The sequence below is a fragment of the Ricinus communis genome, chromosome 2 (genome assembly GCF_019578655.1).
Source record: "Ricinus communis isolate WT05 ecotype wild-type chromosome 2, ASM1957865v1, whole genome shotgun sequence".
Classification (NCBI taxonomy): Eukaryota; Viridiplantae; Streptophyta; class Magnoliopsida; order Malpighiales; family Euphorbiaceae; genus Ricinus; species Ricinus communis.
This window is the reverse complement of record NC_063257.1, coordinates 20729690-20747011: the sequence shown is the minus strand read 5'-3', so window position 1 is coordinate 20747011 and position 17322 is coordinate 20729690. Positions and strand designations below refer to the sequence as shown.

At 40.1% G+C, this 17322-nt stretch overlaps 1 non-coding gene across 1 annotated transcript; it reads left to right on the top strand.

Moving 5' to 3' along the window:
* Positions 1-10845: 10845 nt before the first annotated feature.
* On the top strand, positions 10846-10952 carry LOC112534403. The gene has a single exon (XR_003078693.1). It is a non-coding gene; the product is annotated as a small nucleolar RNA R71 (small nucleolar RNA).
* The last annotated feature ends 6370 nt before the right edge of the window (positions 10953-17322 follow it).

Here is a 17322-nt window from a genome sequence, read left to right as displayed (position 1 = left end):
ATTTTTGGTAATTCTTTCTCTCTTTGTTTGGCAAACCTTGAGCGCATGTTAGCTAGATGTATTGAGGCTAACTTGGTACTAAACTGGGAAAAATGTCATTTCATGGTGAGAGGGGATTGTTTTAGGGCATAAGATCTCTCGGTACGGGATGGAGGTGGATAGAGCTAAGGTAGAAGTAATATCTAAGCTACCTCCTCTTGGATTACATTAAAATTTGTTAGGAGTTTTTGGGCCATGCAGGGTTTTATAGGAGATTTATTAGAGATTTTTCTAAGATTGCTAGGCCCTCACTCAATTGTTAGTTAAGGATGTACCTTTTATTTTTGATGATGCATGCGTGGCGACTTTTGAGTTACTTAAGAAACTTCTAACTACTGACCTCGATCATGGTTTGTCTGATTGAAGTCGCTTTTGAGCGATGTGCGATGCTAGTGATTATCTGATTGGGCTGTGCTTGGACGGAGGATTGAAAAGAAGTTTCAACCCATTTACTACGCTAGCAAGACCTTGGCGGAGCCCAGAACACTACACCACCACAGAGAAGGAGTTATTGGCGGTTGTTTACGCCTTCGACAAGTTTAGATCATACCTCGTTCTCTCCAAAACCATTGTCTTCACGGACCACTCGGCATTGAGGTACTTATTCACGAAAAATGATGCGAAACCGAGATTGATTCGGTGGATTCTTTTATTCTGAGGAATTTGACGTCAAGATCAAGGATAAGAAGGGCGCGGAGAATCCGGCGTGGACCATTTATCAAGATTGGAAAATCCTCACTTAGATGCACTTGATGAGACGACCATAGATGATCGATTTCCGGAAGAACATTTGTATGTCACTCGGTATACTGTGATACTCCCTGGTTTTCCCGATTATGCTAACTATTTGGTTGCTAGGGTTCTACCAAGGGTATGACGTGTCGACGAAAGAAGAAATTCTTCACGATTTGAAATACTATATTTGGGAAGATCCCTTTTGTTTAAAGTATGTGTAGATCGGGTGATTTGCCGTTGTGTATATGGCGAGGAGACTCTCCAAATATTGAAGCAATGCCATGAAGGACCTTTGGAGGTCATCAAGCGACAAACCATCTGCGAGGAAGGTGCTTAGAGGCGAGGATTCTATTGGCCGACGCTCTTCCAAGATGCACGGAAATTTGTTAAGGTTTGTGACCCTTGCCGGTTGTGGCAGGTAATATCTCTTCTCGTGATGAGATGCCCCAAACCAGTGTGCAAGTCATTGAGATTTTTGATGTCTGGGGCATCGACTTCATGGGACCCTTTCCCTCTTCGTATGGTAATAAGTACATTCACAGTTCTTTGTTGAATATTTCTCTAAGTGGCTTGAAGCTCGGTAGCCACTTGTGATGATGCTAGGGTTGTCTGCAGGTTCCTTAAGTGATTGTTTGCTAGGTTTGGCATACCTAGGGTGCTTATTAGTGATAGAGGAACACATTTCGCAACACCCAGAGTAGAGAAAGTACTTAAGCGATGCGGAGTTACTCATCGGTTCTCTACTCCCTATCACCCCCAGGACTAGTGGGGCGGGTTGAGGTAACTAATAGGGGTATTAAACGTATTTTAGAGGCAGATTAGTACCGGTGGGAAGGACTGGACTCTTAAGTTAGATGATGCATTATGGGCGTTTAGGGCGCTTTTAGGACATCTATAGGTTTTACGCCCTATCGCCTTGTTTATGGAAAGTCATGTCATTTGCCTGTTGAGTTAGAGCATAGGGCACTTTGGGCCCTTAGAACTTGTAACTTTGATATTGATTTTGCAAGTAAGGAGCGACAATGGCGGTGAGTGAGCTAGATGAGTAAAACTCCTCAACTTACAAAGCAAGGACTAAGAAATGGCATGATCAAAGGATTCGTGAGCCTAAGGAATTTCAGGTTGGGGATCGAGTGTTGCTTTACAACTCTCGCCTTCGTCTGTTTCCCGGAAAGCTACAGACTCGTTGGTCTGGACCATTTCAGATCGGACAAGTCTTTCCATATGGAGTGGTAGAGTTGCATCATCCAGAGAAGGGGAACTTCAAAGTGAACGGCCATCGGCTAAAGAGATATTATTGTAACTCGTTGGATAGTGAGCAACGAGTTGACCTGGCTTTGTATGCACAGAAAGGGTGATCCGAATGATTCATGCTTAAGACTCTGCAAATAAGCACTTTTGTACATTTGACTTGGATTATACTTTCATGTTTTTAATTAGTTGTGATTGTTTCATTATTTTCATTTGACTTTATTATAGTTGCTTAAAAATAATTAGGTTAATTTTAATTTTTTGGACTTATAGAATCGAAGAGGACAAACTCTTCCGTTTGACCATATCTACTTGTTTAATGATCTAATTACATGCATATGTGTTAATTATAGGTATGGGGGCAAGGCGACTCGAGTCGGCAAAAGGCAAACCCAGAAACACTCTATTTCACCACGGTTTCCATGGCCATCACGGGCTGTATCACCAGGCCGTGCTGATGAGCACGGCCAGAGTCAAGACCGTGTTGAAGGATAAAGAGTAACTGTCACGGCTTCCGAAGGCAGCACGGGACACAACCCCTAGCCGTGCTGGGAAGCACGGCCGTGTTAATGCCCGTGCCAAGGAGCATCCAAAGAAGGCTAAAGGATCAGCACGGGCTGAGTCCTAGCCGTGCTGAAACCGTGCCTATAAGAAGTGGAGGCCTCCAAAAATTTTGCTTCCCTTTTTGTTTTTCTTAGCTCAAAGGTGTTGTTCTTATACCCCTATCTCACCCTTCTCACTTTCCTAAGCGAACTCAGGTAAGTCCCTTCATTTGTTGCATTATATTTTTTTTATTATTATGATTTCACTTCTATTTTAGACATATACTTTTGTTAGGACATGCTAGGATATTTTGGTGGCTCTATATTGTAACTATATGACCTTGGTTAGGTTAATCTACATTAGTTGTTGTGTTTGTGGTGTAGTTGGTTATGAAATTGATAAGTGTGGGGTTTTGGTGGAAATAAAATGTGCCTCTGACATGCAAAGCATGAATAATGTTTAGATTTAAATTGCAATTCTTTGGTTCATGATAAATTAGATTGATATATATCGGTTTATTAGTTTATACAAGTTTTGGTTAGTCAAGTATAATCATTATCTGTTGATTCGGTAGATTATTTCTTTCATTAACTTGAATTTTTACAAAAACTAATAATTCGTTGCATTAGGTGATATGATGGACGCGATAAATCTCGTGAAAGCAAGCTGAAAGCGTCGCTACCGTGGCGATCGGCGTGGTGAAGGAACGTCTTCCTCCACGGCGCGAACCGGCTGGCACTTCCACCTCCACTACCACAAAATAGTCAGGCCTCGGAGAGCACTGCGTGAATCCATCCACACTGGCCGTCATCCATTCGGACATTCCCTAATGCGGACAATGAAAGTAGATTCCAAGTCATGAGATGGAAGCAAGTGATGGCGGGCCGTTGCATAGACTTCACATCCCTAGAGAGAGTGGGATTAGCTCAAGATGTGCACACACTGATCGAGACTCTGCCATATGCGAGATTCTTTGACATCATTGAGCCAACCTACTAGTGAGCTTATGATTGAGTTCCTCAGCACCTTCTTCCTGCGTAGCGGATCCTGGCTGGCATCGGCTGATGCAATTTATTTTAGGCTTGGGGAAGGGAGTTCTCGATGTCGGTCCCACAATTTGGAATGCATTTGGGATTATGGACTGAACAAGAAATCTCAGGGGAGGAGTATCAGGGTTATCTCTACATCCACCCAATTTCATATGACGCCATGTGGGATTCATTGGTAATGAGGCCGGAAACATACTACCCAAGTAGGTCTAAGGCATCTAGCCTACCGAACCATCTCCGCTACATTCATACCCTACTAGCTTACACCATTCTGGTGAGGGGCAGTTTGGGGCGATCCTGAGGCCCGATGTCTTTATTCTCTGGGCTATGCAACATCGGAAGAAGCTAGACTTGGGATATTTATTGGCTCGCCAAGTCCGTTCATTTATAGTAGATGCCCAGAAGAAGATGCATTGTTGTTTCGGTCCGTATGTGACTAGGTTAGCTAAGAGACTAGATGTATTGGATGACTGTATGTCGGAGCTTTCAAATATTGGTGACATGACACCACTACGGATCGGACAAATGATCAACATGCGGATGATCACGGCCACTAGACATCCACATGGTATTGAATATAGGCTCGTGAGCACAATAGTCGGGGAAGCTAGAGGCGTGGTAGAGGAGCCCAACATCCGTCGGTGGGATTCCGGATGTTAGGATTCCTAACCCGACTAGAGTGTTTATGCCTTCATCCGGAGCCTCATCCTCTCATTCGGTAGAGCCATCGAGCATCGGATCGGTGCTTTGGCGGCCGTCTAGATCAGTCTGCGATCTCTGACGTGATACTGCGAGTTTGTGCGGTTTCAAGAAGAAACGAAGGCCGGTTAGGCGGTTTGAACAGTACACTTCAACAGTTCTGAGTGGTTTAGAAAGACAGGCCAACCAGACGAGACTTCATAGTAGTGCGATTCAAAAGATGCAAGTACGGAGCACAAAATCAACGGCTCATTGATGATATGGAGTTCGATTTGGCGACATGCTTCTCGAGACCACGATCCACCACCTGACCACCTCAATGAAACTTCCACCGCCCCACTTCCGGCCAGATCCAACGGTGAGGATACACCGTCAGTGAGACTCTAGCGGAAAGAAAAAATTTGTGATATTTTCCTCCATCCTTTTCTTTATTTTATTTTTTTTATTTTATTTTATTTATTTTTTATTTTTTTTATTTATTTTCTTTCAATTTGTTATCTCCTTTTACTTTCTTGCTTGTAGCTTGTTTACTTTTATGTTATTTCCTTGCACTTATTTGTTTATGTTAAGTAGAACACTATGCCTTTTTAATTAAAAAAAAAAAAAAAAAATCAGCATGATCTTCCATAACCATAATGTGTGAATCATATGCTTCCTCAGTCTAAATCTCTCTAACACTGTGGACAGTGTTATACTAAAATGTGGGGTAGGGACCTACCGATGTTGTGCCTATCTTGAGTTTTGTTTTAATTAAGTAGTTGATGACTTTTTTTTTCTCCTTTGAATGGATTCCCTTATAGCTTTTATCGAACCTTGTTCGGAAGAAGGCAATGAATAAATCTCTCAACTACAATCCGGCCCGGTGTAAACCGGTATTTTTCCTTAATTCTTCCATATTACTTTATCGTAGATATAGAACACTGTTAATATTGCTGCTTATTATTGTGATTGACTGTTTAAACTTTGGGTTGAGAATTCATGCAATTTTAAATCACTCAAATGGTGAGATTTTGAGCCAATTGGTGCATCACACTATTATGCTCCCTTTTCTTTCATTAGTGAGCATTTCGGAATCTCTGTTTCTAGAACTTGCTTTACGATATCTGTTGAAATTACATGAATTGTCAATGATTGTGAGATGATTTGGGCACTTAGGATTTACACAATTTGGCCAAAAAGCCTAACCCTATTTTTCCCTTAGTGAACCAATTTTAAGCCTTAGCCATTCCTTTCGTGACAATAATACGTTGACACTCATCTTATCACTTCTATTCATTTGACCATTCTTTCTACCATTGTTGCTTTGGAAATTATATAAGTTATACGCATTTTACTTTGGATCAATCCGCATTCATATATTTCACTAAGTTGCTAGATTTTTCATAGATGCTCCCTTGAATTATTATATGTGTCAATAACCAACACCTCCTACATAATTTGTTGTAATATATATACATAGTATATATATTTATATATATAAAAAAAATAAAAAAAACAAAAAAGTAAAAAGTATTAATTTAGTTCATTTCGAGCATCATCTTATTTTTAGAGCAACTTAGTGTTCATTTTGGTACGACACTTGATCCTTCATTACTTTCTTGCATTACTTGCTTAACTTCCGAGCAACTTGTAGCCTACTTTCCATATTTATACGTACCTTACCTTAACCCCATTACAACCTGGCTCAAGACCCTTTGATCATGATTATTGATTATTTCGTAGTAGTGGAGATTGAATCCATAAGCAAGCCTATGGTAAGCACTTTTTCTGTATTTTTGCGTTGAGAGCTTGGCGATCTTTTTTCACCTATATACACTTGTGTGTTTTGAGTGATATCTTGTGAGGCATGATTCTCAATTTCTTAATTTAGATGGTTTATCATTTTAACTTTAGCAACTTTATTAAGTTTGCTCTTTCTCTTAAGGATTTAGTGATTTGGGGATTTTGGGAAAAATCATTACGGAGTTTTGAAATTTATTTTGAGCTAACCTCCTGCAATGCAGTTGATTGAGTTATTTGATATCTTTTGAGGAGCGAGTTGTAAATTGCTTGAGGACAAGCAAAAGTTTAAGCATGGCGTAATTTGATAAGCATCAAACTACACATGTTTTCATGCCCGATTGTTCACATTTTTATGCATGATTATCCCGTTTTATGATTGAATCACCTGTCTTTTGTTTCCCTTTTCGTTTGAGTCATTTTGAAGGACACCATCGATGTCGAGGGAAATCACGTGTGATTACGGAGCAAAATCCATCAAATTGGGCGAGAACAAGCACCCCGAGGGTTGAGCACGGCCTGGACTCCGGCCGTGCTGAATTATCAAGAGGCTATCCCCAATTGTGCCATTTCACCACGACTTCCGTAGCCACTACGGCCTCCGGCCTGACTGTGGTGGATCGGCACGGCCTGTGGTGGCTCGGCCTGACGGACTCCGCAGTTGACGGCTGGACTCGTGAGTCTTGAATCATCACGGACTCGACTCGGCCGTCTGAATCAACTATATAGGCGATTTTGAATTCTAATTGAAGAGGATGATTTTTGGACTCAATTCCAAGACACACACTTAATCAAATATTTCCTATACCTCAATTGTAGACCTAGAGAGATCAATTTTCATCAATTGAAGGGGGGATTCCACTTATTCCAACATCGAATTGAAGATCAAGACAAACTTTGGGAGCATTCAAGAGGCAACTAGGGTTTGAGATTTTGAATTTGCAAATTTAGGGTTTCTCATTCAGCTTGAAAGAGAAGGGTGTACATACCTTTAATTTGTTTTTCCTTATTTTGTTCATTAATTGCTTTGACTATGAACATGAGCAGCTAGATCTTTTGAATCCATTAGGGTTCACCTTTGTTGATGGATTATGCTTAATTGTTAGTTTTTATAATTGTCATTCTTGCAATCTTCTTGCTATTCGGTAATAAAAGTTTGATGCGGTTAATTTGAGACGTTGGATTAATTGTTTATTAGGTTGTTTCTTGACATTGAGAAATGCTTGTTACAACTGGATTTTGAATAGTAAGGACTGGTAGTTAACACTTAGAGATGAGGTTGATTTACTCACGGATTAAGAACTAACAACTCTTAATAGTCTTAAATCATACTTAATGCTAATTTGTAGTAATCCGATAGGAAGATATTCCATTAGGTTAGTGCAAGTTTAGGAATCCGATAAGCTCGAGAGAGGCAGGGATTCAATTCGAGGATTTAGGCACGGGTAAGCAAGATCGGCAATCCATAAAATTCATCTTTAGAATTCCATCACTTAGGCTCCCTTTTGGATTTATTTCTCTCTTTACAATTGTCTTTTAATTGTCCATTGTTGTCCTTCATTTACTTAATTGCACTCATAACCATTAGCTGGTATGTTAGAACTTTCACACCCTATTTCGGACTAGATAACATAGCGGTAGTAACTCTAGGTTCACCCGATCTCTAGGGATACGACCTTGATACTCACTAGTGCTAGGCTGCATCGGTAGGTTCACTGCCTTAGGTGTAGGTTGCATAAAGAGCCCATCACTCATTCAGCTTGAAAGAGAAGGGTGTACATGCCTTTAATTTGTTTTTCCTTATTTTGTTCCCTAATTGCTTTAACCATGAACATGAGTAGCTAGATTTTTTGAATCCATTAGGGTTCACCTTTGTTGATGGATTATGCTTAATTGTTAGTTTTTATAATTGTCATTCTTGCAATCTTCTTGCTATTCAGTAATAAAAGTTTGATTCAATTAATTTGAGACATTGGATTAATTATTTATTAGGTTGTTTCTTGACATTGAGAAATGCTTGTTACAACTGGACATTGAATAGTAAGAACTGGTAGTTAACACTTAGAGATAAGGTTGATTTACTCGTCGGATTAAGAACTAATAACTCTTAATAGTTTTAATTGATACTTAATTCTAATCTGTAGTAATTCGATAGGAAGAGATTCCATTAGGTTAGTGCAGGTTTAGGAATCCGGTAAGCTCGAGAGAGGAACCGGGATTCAATTCAGGATTTAGGCACGGGTAAGCAAGATCGGCAATCCATAAAATCCATCTTTAGAATTCCATCACTTAGGCTCCCTTTTGGGTTTGTTTCTCTCTTTGCAATTGTCTTTTGATTGTCCGTTGTTCTTCATTTACTTATTTGCACTCATAACCATTAGCTGGTACGTTAGAACTTTCACACCCTATTTCAGACTAGATAACATAGCAAACAGTAGTAACTCTAGGTTCACCCGATCTCCAGGGATACGACCTTGATACTCACTAGTACTAGGCTGCATCGGTAGGTTCACTACCTTAGGTGTAGGTTGTATAAAGAGCCCATCAACAGGGCTCACCCAAGAACTGTCAGAAATAGGATAAATCAAACCTGCATCAAGGAGCTTAATTACCTCATTTTTCACTACTTCCTTCATGTTCGGGTTAAGCCGCCTCTATGGCTGAACTACTGGTCTATAGCTATCCTCCATAAGAATCTTATGAGAATAGAAACTAGGGTTAATCCCGGGAATATCAGCAATCTTGTAGGCAAAGGCCTTTTTATACCTCTTGAGCGAGTCTAGAGTCTTTGCTCGCTCCTCAGGTGTCAAATCTGCTACAATAATCACATGCAACTTTTCTTCCTCATCCAAGAATCCATAGCTCAAGTGCTTAGGTAACTCCTTCAGTTCTAAGGCCAGGGGATCCTCGAAATAAGACTTTACTTTCTACACTTCTGACCTATCAAGAGAAAGAAAAGGGTCAGTAGAACAGCTAGGCTCAGTAGCCAACAAACTAGGGAGCTGCTCCAACACTTGCTCGTTGGACAGCTCCTCCTCATCTCCTTGCAATGCTACCTACAAAGGATCATCAAGCAATATTTCCTATAAATGAGACTCAACCATATCATCTACAATATCAATAAAAAACACAACATCATCATGGTCTAAAGAATGTCTCATAGTAGTAGCTAAGTCAAAGGTAATGGTCTCATCATCTATCCGAAGCTGAAGCTTTCCATCACAAACATCTATAACAGCCTTAGATGTTGCAAGAAAAGGTCTACCTAGGATCAAAGGCATAGTACTCTCACCTTCCATGTCCATAACTACAAAATCAAGAGGAAAAATAAACTTGTCTGCCTTAACAAGCACATCTTCAATAATACCCCCAGGAATCTTAACAGTCCTATCAGCTAACTGAATGCTCATCCTAATGGGCTTAGGTTCACTTAAACCTAACTTATCAAACAAACTAGTGGGCATCAAATTAATACTAGCTCCTAAATCAGCTAATGCACCACTAATAGATAATTCGCCAATAATGCAGGGAATAGTAAGACTCCCTAGATCTCTCCTTTTGAGTGGCAGCTTATTCTGAACAATAGCTGAACACTCCTCATTTAGAGTTACTAGTCCTAAATCCTATAGCTTCCTTTGTTACTCAAAATTTCCTTTAAGAACTTGGCATGCTTCGGCATCTGCGAAATAGGTTCAACAAAAGGTAGGTTAATACACAGTTGTTTAAACAAGTCAAGAAACTTACCAAACTGCTTATCAACCTTCTCCTGCTTAAGTCGAGCAAGGTAGGGGACTGGTGGCTGGTACTCTCTCACAGGGCTCTTCTACTTGTCTTCTACCTTCTCTGTTTCTATCGTCTCCGGCTCTAGCTCCTTCCTAGCTGGCTTATCTTGCATGGAAATATCATCATCATCAGCTAATGGTAAAGAGCTATATAACTGCTTACTTGATCGCAAGGTGATAGCCTTGCAATGCTCCCTTGGGTTTGACTCTGTAGTGATGGGGAGCGATCCTTGTTGCCTCTCAAACAGCATCTTAGAACTCTGCCCAATCTGACTCTCCAAGTTTTGAATGGACGCCTGCTGATTTCTAAGAGCACTGTCGGTCTGCTAGAACCCCATCTTAGTTGACGTGACAAACTTCATCATCAGCTCCTCCAAGTTAGATTTCTTCTCGGCTGGTGGAGGAAGCTATGATGGTCCAGCCTACTACTGCTGTAGTCTCTGAAAGCCTGTGGACCTTGGGCGTTGTTGTTTCTCCAACCGAAGTTTGGATGATTACGCTAACTGGGATTGTATGTATTGCTGTATGGGTTGTTTTGCTATCTAGGTGCATTACCCATGTAGTCTACATGTTCAAGGTCAGTAGAAACAATAGAAGATGGAGAATTAGAAGTTGAAAAAAACATACCTCCCACATTACAGTTTGCACCGTACTGCGGGCCATTGCAAAACTCGCAGCTTATCTGGGCTGCATGAACCAACATATGAAGCTAGTCTAACTTCTTAGTCAGAAGCTCCACTTAAGCTGCCAAGGCTACTGTGGAGTCTAGCTAGTTAACTACTCCCTGCTTGACTGGCCGACTCCTAGAGGATTGTCACTCGTAGTTATTCATGGCCATCTCCTCTATCAAATTTTATGCCTGCTCCGACGTCTTACTATTCAGGGCCCCACCTGCTGCAACGTCTACCATCTACCTAGTAGCAAGGTTCAAACCGCTGTAGAAGGTCTGGACCTGCATCCACAGTGGTAGTCTATGGTGCGGACAACACCAGAGTAGATCTTTGTACCTCTCCCAAGCATCGTACATGCTCTCGTCATCGAACTGCACAAAAGAAGATATGTAATTTCTCAATTTAGCAGTTTTAGCAGGAGGAAAGTACTTATATAAAAAAAATTCAGCCAACGATCTCCATGTCATAATAGTGTTCATTGGGAGCGACTGCAACCATCTTTTCGCTCGGTCCCTCAAAAGGAAACTGCCTCAACCGAATGGCATCATTAGTTATTCCATTTATCTTGAAGGTGTCACAGATCTCCAAAAAGTTGGCGATGTGAGCGTTTGGGTCCTTGCTCGGTAGTCCCATAAATTGTACACTATTTTGGACCATCTGTATCACGTTTGGCTTTATTTTGAAGTTGTTGGTCACCATAGGTGGTCACAATATACTCGTCTGTGTCCCCTCAAGAGAAGATCTAGCAAACTCATACATTGCCCTAGCTTCATCCGCAGCCCGGTTGTTGTCTCCCATCCCTGCTGGTCTATTCACTGGGGCTTCAAACTCTATCTGCCCCTCCTCTTCTTCTTGCATAAGCTTCCTCAGCAAATGGAGGGATCGCTCTAGTTCAGCAAGAGGGTCTACAGGAGTAGGATTAGAGCTCCTGGTCATAAACTACCTAAAATGGAAAAGCAGCAACCAAAGAACACAGGAATAAATACAATAATAAAGAAAAAAATGAAAAGAAAAAAAATAAAAATGGCTAGATTAACACAAACACAAATTCACTCTAGTTCACACAAAAGAGTCCTCGGCAACGGCACTAAAAACTTGATAGGCTAGTTGTGTAGCTACAATCTAAGGCAGTGAACCTATCGATGCAGACTAGCACTAACAGTGAGTATTAAGATCGTATTCTCGGGTAAGGATGATCCTAGAACTACTACAGCATCTTATGATAACTAACCCTAATAAAATCAATGAAGTTGCTATTCTATGATTACATGTAAACAAGTGGTTAACTAAGTGTCAAACAGACTGAAAGGATTTAGTGAAACAATCAAAGGAAAAAGCAAACCCAAGGGGACCTAAGCTAGTTGGATTTTAGTGAAGATAGAGATTATATTAATTACCAATTGCAACTACCGGTGGACGAATTCTTAACTGAATTCGGTTTCCCTCTCGAGATAACTGAATTCCTAAACCTAAGAACCTAAAGTTGGAATCTCTTCTTAATGATCGATTATTAAATTGGCATTAAGCTTTAATCCGCCTCTATTAAGCTTTGTTAATTCTTAATCTGGCTAGTCAATTACCCTTATCTCTAAGTGATCATTAACCTTACTAAATGAATTTCTCAATTGCATAAAACAATCTAAACAGCACAACTCACAACGTCTTATGAATAATGTGATTTCTCATTAATAATGAAAGCAAGAAGAGACAAGCATTGATAATAAAAGTCTCATAAACATTAAAAACAATCCAACAACATATGAACCCTAATGGGTTTAACAAATTTAGTTACTCATACTAATAAGCAACACAAAGTAAAGAACAAATTCAGAAAAGTAAATTGAAAGCATGTGCACCCTTCTTCTTCAAGATGGATGAAAAACCCTAAATTCCCAATTCCGAATGATGAACCCTAAATTGCCTCTTGAATGCCTCCAAATCTCCTATTGATCTTCAATTGGATGTTAAAACAAATGTGATCCTTCCTTCAATAGATGAAATAGTCTCCTAAAGTCGAGTATTGAAGTCCGGGATAAGATGGCTTAAGCATGTATATGTACATTCAAGTCAGAAAATCGAACCCTAACTCAATAAATCGCATTTGCCTATATAAATCTCTCAGCACGGTCGTGGTCAAGCCTGTGCTCCAGGCCGTGCTAGACCTCCGCATCTTACAATGATGTGGGTGGAATTGTACCCTAGTTTTCAAACTAAATATAGAGTGAGCAGGGTGTCAAACTCTGGGGAACTTGGAGTAATTTTGTATTAGTTAATAAAGATACTAAGATGGATAAGCAAAATATTAATGTAAAGTTTAATTTAATTATTCTAAAACTAAACTAACATTAATCAATAACTAATAACTACTAATAAAACTAATTAATTAATCTAACAAAAATTTCAAGATATGTTTACTAGAACCACAATTCAGAAATGATCAAGAAACTAAGAATTATTGTCAACACATGTATTGATTGGAGAATGTGACCTAAAATCCTTAAAAGCAACTCTCATTATCAATTAAGGGAATTTCCATCTAGAGTCTACAAGCACTCTCATGTCATTGTAGAGATAAACAAAAACCATTAAGAACCATGCCAATTCTTTTACCCCTCGAAGCAGATTTCTTATCTCTAGGTACTTTCCTAACCTTTAAGTGAATTCAATTGCATTTCCACCAAAAATTCCCAACTCTTATTGTGAATCTTTGATTAACATATTATATATGGTGATCAAGCATACATAATACAATTAGGCACTCAATTGAACACAAATCAATCATGCATTACTAATAAAATAAAAGTGGTTTACAAGATCAATTCATCCTTGCAATTCTAATAAACGAGGAAGTTAGCCTTGATACATCTTGGATAAAACCAATAAAATAAAAATTACTACACTAAACATCAAAACAAGTAAAAGAAAAGGAGAAAAAGGGATAGAAATAATGTATGTAGTGATCTTCAATGTCTTTGCAGGTAGCATTACAGGCTGATGATGAGGAGGAGTTGTCCAACGAGGATGTGTGTTGGAGCAACTTGCTTGTTCATTAGCTAGTGAACCTAGCAAGTCTACTGACCATTTGGTTGATATTGATAGGTCAGTGGTGCAGAAATCGTGACCTTCATTTAAGGAGCCACTAGCCCTAAAGTTGAAGGAGTTGCCTAAGCACTTGACCTATGCCTATCTGGATGAGGCGGAGAAGCTGCCGGTGATCATTGCAGCTGATTTGACTCCTGAGGAGAGGGAGATGACTTTGGCTTTCCTTAGGAAGTATCCCAAGGCCTTTGCATACAAGATTGCAAACATTCCTGGAATCAACCCCAGCTATTATTCGCATAAGATCCTGATGGAGGAAAATTACAAGCCAATGGTACAGCCACATCGATGTTTGAACCCAAATATGAAAGAAGTAGTAAAAAATGAGGTAATTAAACTTCTGGATGTAGTTTTGATTTACCCTATTTCTGACAGCTCTTGGGTTAGTCCTCTGTAGATTGTGCCCAAGAAGGGAGGTATAACGGTGGTCAAGAATGAGAAGGATGAGCTGATACCGACTAGAACGGTAACTGGTTTCCGAGTTTGCATTGATTACAAGAGGCTCAATGATGCAACTCGGAAGGACCATTTTCCCCTTCCTTTTATTGACCAGATGTTAGAGTGCTTATCAAGGCATATGTTTTATTGCTTTCTTGATGATTTTTCAGGTTATTTTCAGATTCCCATTGCACTTGAGAACCAAGAGAAAACCACTTTCACTTGGCCCTATAGTACGTTTGCATATAGGAGGATGCCATTTGGTTTGTGCAATGCACCTGCTACTTTTCAGAGGTGTATGATGGCGATCTTCCATGATATCATTAAAGAGTCTATGGAGGTGTTAATGGACGACTTCTCGGTATGTGGTAACTTTTTCTCCCATTGTTTGGTTAACTTAGAGCATATGCTTGCCCGCTGGGTAGAAGCTAATCTTGTGCTGAATTGGAAAAAGTGTCATTTGATCGTGAGAGAGGGTATTATGCTAGGGCATAAGATTTCACATGCAGGGATGGAGGTAGATAGAGCTAAGTTAGAGACCATTGCTAAGTCACCACCCCCTAGCTCGGTTAATGCTGTTAGGAATTTCCTTGGTCATGCAGATTTTTATAAAAGGTTCATTAAGGACTTTTCTAACATTGGTAGAACTTTTGACTTAGTTGCTTGTAAAATATGTTCCATTTGTATTTTCTGATGACTATTTACAGGCTTTTGAGTTACTTAAGCAGAAGCTAACTACAACCCCTATTATGGTTTCGCCTAATTGGGGGCTGCCTTTCGAGCTAATGTGTAATGCTAGTGATTTTGCAGTTGGAGCTGTTTTAAGACAAAGACTTGATAAGAAGTTCCAACCAATCTATTATGCTAGCAAGACATTGATAGATGTCTAGGAGCACTATTCCACTACTGAGAAGGAGTTGCTTACTATCGTATACGCTTTCGAGAAGTTTCGCTCATATTTGGTGCTATCCAAGACCGTGGTCTACATGGATCATTCGGCGTTGAGGTACTTGTTTGGAAAGCATGATATTAAGTCGAGACTCATTTGTTGGATTTTGCTTTTACAGGAGTTCGATATTGAGATCCAGGATAAGAAGGGTGCAGAGAACTTGGCCGCAGATCACCTTTCGAGATTGGAGAACCCGAGCCTAGATGCACTTGATGAGAGGGCTATTGATGACAGTTTTCCTGATGAGTACTTGTGCTCTATTCAGGTATCTTCGAATATCCCTTGGCTTTCTAATTTTGAGAATCACTTGGTTGCAAAGGTCCTACCAAAGGGTATGACATTTCAGCAAAAGAAGAAATTCTTTGCTGATTTAAAGTATTACATTTGGGAAGACCCTTTTTTGTTTTGAGTTTGTGCAGACCAAGTGATTCAGCGATGCGTGTATGGGGAGGAGATCCTCCAGCTTTTGAGGCATTTTCATGAGGGACCGATGGGAGGTCATCAAGTAGCTAACCATACTTGTAGGAAGGTTCTTGATGTTGGATTCTATTGGCTGACCATCTTTTAAGATGCTAGAGCATTCGTGCAGGTTTGTGATGCATGCCAGAGGTCAGGTAACATCTCTGCTCGTGATAAGATGCCCCAAAGGAGCATTCAAGCGGTTGAGATGTTTTATGTTTGGGGCATTTACTTCATGGGGCCCTTTCCTTCTTCTTTTAGCAATAAATATATCATTGTTGTTGTTGAGCATTTCTCTAAGTGGTCGGAAGCGCAAGCTTTCCCTACTGATGATGCTAGAGTCGTTACTAAGTTCCTTAAGCAATTGTTTGCTAGGTTTGCCACACCTAAGGCACTAATTAGTGATAGAGGGACTCATTTTTATAATGCTCAACTAGAGAGAGTACTTAATCGATATGGAGTGACCCATAGATTTCCTACACCTTTTCACCTGCAAACTAGTGAGCAAGTAGAGATTACCAATAGGGGTTTGCATCTTAGAGAAAACCGTGGGAGTGAGTAGGAAGGATTGGGCGAATAAGTTAGATGATGCACTTTGGGCATTTAGGAGATCTACCGTACTTCTATAGGGTTTACACCTTATAGGCTTGTGTATGGGAAAGCTTGCCATTTACCGGTTGAATTAGAGCATAGAGCCCTTTGGGCCTTAAGAACTTGCAAATTTGATGTTGATTCTGCAGGTAAACAGAGACAGTGGCAGCTCAATGAGTTGGATGAGTGGCGCGAGAAAGCTTATGGCAACTCATTCATCTACAAGGAGTGGACTAAGAAGTGGCACGACAAGCGGTTGAAGGGCTCCAAGGAGTTTCAAGTTGGAGATTGAGTTTTGCTCTACAATTCACGTCTCCATTTTTTCCCAAGGAAGCTCAAGAGTCGTTGGTCAGGACCGTTCGTGATCCAGCAGGTGTTCCCATATGGCACGGTTGATTGCATCACCCCAAGAAGGGAAATTTCAAGGTGAATGTCCATGGCTTGAAGCATCATCATGGAGACTCGTTTGAGGTTGAGGAGCGGGTCATTATGGTTTTGTTCCAGCGATAGTGACCTTTTGTATGAGTCTAGCTACACGACTCAGTCAAAAGAAGTGCTCTCGGAAGGCATTCCTGAGCTTATCCTTTGCATTTCTATACTTTTGAGCATTTTTTATTATTTTATTATTGGTTGAAAATTACTTGGTTGTGTAGATTATTGGTCTATCTGGGTGTTAGTGTAGAAAATGAAGTGAAAGCACATTTTTCTAGGCATCAACATGGGCGTGGCACTATTTCCAACACGACCCGTGGTGGTTAACACAACTTATGTTTGATTGGCCAGGGCATGTTGGATGTGGAAAATGGAGTTACACGGTTCCCAAGAGTTACACGATTTCCAACATGGCTCGTGGTGGTCAATACGGCCCATGTTAAAACCATGTTGATTAGAAGGCGTTCACGGACACGGTCTAGACAGCAAGCACGGCTTGAACACGGCCCGTGTCTCGAACAGGGTCCACAACACGAGCATGTCAGCGGAGAATGACTATAAATACGCATAATCACAACACAGGTGTATCGGGACCATTTCAAAAAAATTTCCAATTTTTTCGGGCGTTTCTGGTATTCTTTTATAATTCTTTACTTCTTGTGCATCTTTCTCACATTTTGTCATCAACCAAGTAAGTTTTCTTCTTCATTTTCCAATTTCTTTTAATTTTCATTTTTTAGTTTTTATTTTTCTGCTTGTCTATTTGATATTGTTAGTCCATTCTCATTATCTTTTATGTAAATTTT